This window comes from Bicyclus anynana, chromosome 3, assembly GCF_947172395.1.
Source record: "Bicyclus anynana chromosome 3, ilBicAnyn1.1, whole genome shotgun sequence".
NCBI lineage: Eukaryota > Metazoa > Arthropoda > Insecta > Lepidoptera > Nymphalidae > Bicyclus > Bicyclus anynana.
The window spans coordinates 17357163-17362242 of NC_069085.1; positions in this window are offsets into that span (position 1 = coordinate 17357163).

Consider the following 5080-nt stretch of genomic DNA (forward strand, 5'->3'; position numbering starts at 1 on the left):
TGAAGGAGAGCTGACTCTTTTCTGCAGAACCTGTAATGCTTGTGTAAGTTTGAAATAAATAAATAATAAATTAATTAATTAAACAAATAAAAATCCCGGCCTATTCTATTGAATAGAATGATTTTCTTCTACATTTTTTAATAGGTTCCGACTGTTTTCCAATTGCTTTCTACACTTCTGGACTGAGCTTGTTTTTTTCTTTTCAGTTTTTGTATAATTTATGCAGTTGGGTTTTTATTTGATTTATTTTATTACGTTTATTACAAAGTACGATAATTTATACGTCCAACTGAGGTTAAGCAAATATTCAAAAAATTCTACGGAACTCTCGGTGGGCGAATCCGACTCGCACTTAGCCGATTTTTATAATCAATATATTTCATTTTGTCTATTTTATAACTTCACTTCACAAACCTGCTCGCACTTATAGTCATCCGCCTCGTGTATTTTGTTTAGACAACTAATAAATAACGTTTTTCTAATTATAGTTTTTTTTTAAACATGGCCATGATATACCATTTTAGAATCCTCACAAAAAGCTCTTGAATTTGATACCTATATTGCAATATAAGATTCTTTTTATCACCTCGAGTCTATAGCGTCTCACAGTCGTCTTGTTATTTTTTTTTAGTTGCACCTATCTAAGAACACTTGGGTTATTGAGACAAATCTAACGATATCCTAATTACTTAAATCCGTTCAGTGGTTTGGAAGATATGAGGTAATAAAGAATATTACATACATACATACCTACATACAACATACAACATACGCGCGAAAAACATAACCCTTCTTGCAGTCGGGTAAAAAAAATAAATAAAAATGTTTGGTTCTCAGAAAAACCTGCCTTCCGAAATAGAGTCTCTACGTATAGTCAAAGACGTTTCAAAAGTAGTAAGCTATAAACCTATTTGAAATTAACGAATTTTGATTTTGAACCGCTAAAGAGTAAGATTCTGAGGGAAAAATCCTGGCTGCTGCACCAAGGTATTTAAATTAATTTGCTGTATTGTAATTAATTAATTAATTAATTAACGTAATTTTCTGCGTGTGTGAAGTCTGCCAATCCGCATTGGGCCAGCGTGGTGGACTGTTGGCCTAACCCCTCTCATTCTGAGAGGAGACTCGAGCTCAGCAGTGAGCCGAATATCGGTTGATAATGATGATGCTGTATTGTAGTCGAACTATTTCTACTTATAAACATGGTAAATTGCAATAAGCGGTAATTTTTGGATTCCTGTAGGTATAAGAAAGCTCTCGACTGAAATTACCTGACATTAAGTGATGATGCAGTCTAAAATGGAAGCGGACTTAGGTACTTGGAAGAGGCACAGGTATTTTCTGAAAGAAAGAAAGAAGAAAAGAAAGAAAATTATTTTATTTGGACACACACACATAATACACAAAATACAACAAATACCTAAAACAAAAGAAAGAAATTTTAAAAATATAGTAAACTAATAATTTAAAGATATTAAACTAATGATTAAATTAAATCCAAAAAAATGATGTGTGTGGTACCAAAATGGTCACCACTCAGCATGTGCTACACTAGTGATGGATGCACCAGCGCAGCGCTGATCTTCCGTGGAACCATGTGGAACCATGTTCTGGCCTTAGCAACGACGGATTCTACGCGTCATCGTACCGGAACGCTAAATCGCTTGGCGGTACGTCTTACTTCTTTCTCGGTAGGGTAACTGGTCTACCACCAGACCAAATCTGAGCCAATTTAGAAATTATAAAACTCCAAATTGCCCGAGCTGGGAATCGAAAGGACCTATTTGTTTAGAACCACAGCACTACCCAGTTCTAGAGCGATAGGTCGGCAAGATGTCTTCATTGTATTGTTGCCACAGATTAAAGAATAATAGGCAGATAGAGCGGACGGAACACAACAGTGATGTAGCCGTTCCAAATACAAATTCAAAACTAATACATTCTGGAGTCAGTTCGACACAAAGCGTCACACAGTAATCCTACTAATATTATAAACGCGAAAGTTTGTATGGATGTTTGGATGTAGGTATGTTTGGATGTTTGTTACTTTATAACGCCGCTACTACTGAAGCGATTTAGCTGAAATTTGGAATGAAAATAGATTTTACTCTGGATTAACACATAGGCTACTTTTTATCCCGAAAAAATTCATGGTTTCCCGAGATTTGCGAAAACTGATGATTTTGATGATATGAATGTTTGTTACTCTTTCACGCCTCAACTACTGAACCGAATTAGCTGATATTTGGTATTAAGATATACTTATTATAGCCTGGATTAACACATAGACTACTTTTTATCCCGGAAAAAATCCATGGTTTCCGAGGGATTTCTGAAAAACTAAATTCCACGCGGACGAAGTCGCAGGCATCCGCTAGTTTTCAATATTTAGACAAATGGCCTCTTATATTTTTGATTGTTTTATAAACTGTTCATTAATACTAAAAAAATGTGACAGAGTATTTTTTATAAGTAGTCATTGAATTATTAGTCACTTAATTGTTGTTACTTAGTCAAATACAAATTATGAAAAAAGTTTATATGGCAGGGACGTAGTTCATACCTACTAGTTAGTAGACGTCCGCTAAGAACGCATATTGTGAGAGGGAGGGAGGATATGACCACTGCCTCCGATTCGGAGGGTGTGGGTTCGAATCCGGTCCGGGGACCTTCACTTCAACTTTAAAGTTGAAAGTGTTTTCCTTGACCGTTTGAGACACATGGCATTTAATTTCTTAAAATGCACACACATTTTAAGAAATTAAATGCCATGTGTCTCAAACGGTCAAGGAAAACATCGTGAGGAAATCTGTATACCAGAGAATATTCTTAATTCTCTGCTTGTGTGAAGTCTGCAAATCCGCATTGGGCCAGCGTGGTGAACTATTGGCCTAATTCTTATTCTGAGAGGAGACTCGTGCTCAGCAGTGAGTCGAATATGGGTATGGGAATCCGAAGCTGGAATTACACACGGTCAAATGCAAGAGCTCACTTTTTTTGTGGTCTTGGCATAGCTTCGTTCATCGTTGCTGGTTTCGACTGCACATCAAAGTGGTAAATCTTACCAACTATTTGATGGGCAAGATCTTACCAACTACTTGATGGGCAAGATGTTACCAACTACTTGACGGGCAAGATCTTACCAACTAAAGCCTCAATAGATCAATGGTAAGAGCAGTTGGATTCATCACGGAGGGGTAGTGGTTCAATCCTCACCCCGTTGGTCTATTGTCGTACCCACTCCTAGCACAGTCTTTTTCGACAGTTGGAGGGAATGGGAATATTGGTCATATTATAAAAAATATGGCAATTATTCTTTAAAAAAAAACTATTTGATGGGATGGCAAGATCTTACCAAATATTTGATGGGCAAGATCTTACCAACTATTTGATGGGCAAGATCTTAATAACTATTTGATGGGCAAGATCTTACCAACTATTTGATGGGCAAGATTTTACCAACTATTTGATGGGCAAGATTTTACCAACTATTTGATGGGCAAGATCTTACCAACTATTTAATGGGCAAGATCTTAATAACTATTTGATGGGCAAGATCTTACCAACTATTTGATGGGCAAGATTTTACCAACTACTTGATGGGCAAGATCTTACTAACTATTTGATGGGCAAGATCTTACCAACTATTTAATGGGCAAGATCTTAATAACTATTTGATGGGCAAGATCTTACCAACTATTTGATGGGCAAGATTTTACCAACTATTTGATGGGCAAGATTTTACCAACTATTTGATGGGCAAGATTTTACCAACTATTTGATGGGCAAGATTTTACCAACTATTTGATGGGCAAGATCTTACCAACTACTTGATGGGCAAGATCTTACCAACTATTTCGGGCATTCGTACCGTGTTTCTCGTTTGTGAGATTTATTTCTTCTCTCTATCTCTCTCTGGTTCTCAAATTAATTCTGATAGAGGGTGCTGCCAAGCGGAGGCGGGAGAAACCGGCAAAACGTGGATGACGTAGGCCATCGTCTACGGCCCCTCAGTGTGATAGTAGACTCGTGCTGAAATATAATATTTTCGTGATCCTTGAAGCGTTAAGGCCTATTTTGTAAACATCTCTATCTCTCTCTAACACGATACTATAGACAGAGTGATAGAGACGAATTCGAAGGGTACACTGACAAGTAGCAATATCATTTTTACAGAATAACGGTTCTATAACGCTGAGTCTTGAATTCGTCTCTATCGTACGTGATTTCTATCAGAGCTTTAAGGGACTTTTTTTTATTCTTTACAAAGTTAGCCCTTGACTACAATCACACCTGATGGTAAGTGATGATGCAGACTAAGATGGAAGCGGGCTAACATGTTAGGAGGAGGATGAATATCCACACCCCCTTCGGTTTCTACACGACACCGTACCGGAACGCTAAATCGCTTGGCGGTACGTCTTTGTCGGTAGGGTGGTGGTCGGTAGCCGTCTTGTAAATCCACCGCGCATACGGAGGCCGTCAGAATAGACTAGGTATAAACCTGAGTATATGGCTGTTTTAATTTCAGGTCGATGCATCCACGCGTTCTATATAGGGTCTTGACAGGCAGTCGGACGGACAGACAGACGGACGACAAAGTGATCTTATAAGTTCTGTTTCATCGAACCCTAAAAGTTTTATTAACTGCAGAAAATTCCCATGTATTTAGGTGAAAACTAGACTGAAAGATTTTATATTTAGATGTAAATCTAAATGTAAAAAATCATTAAAGATATATTTTTTCATGGGATATGTATGTAACTTTTTGTCTCTCTATAATATTAAAAAAATATACATTCGAAATAGTTGGTTTTGATAATGGTTTTTAATCTGTTTAGCAATTATTCGTTCTAAAATAATCTAAAAAAATTTGTCACGCACTGTTTCCGCATGGAAGAAAGTTACTTGGTTTGCTCTAGAGATTTCTTTAGAGACTTTATGCCAAGGAATCTTTTAGATCAAATGGCTAATATGTTCTCTGTTCAATGACTCCCAAGGAGTTAAGTTTGTACCAAGGTTTGTAACCAAGTCTATGACTGTGGTTGGAGTCATAGTCCAAAAGTAGAGATGTTTTTCA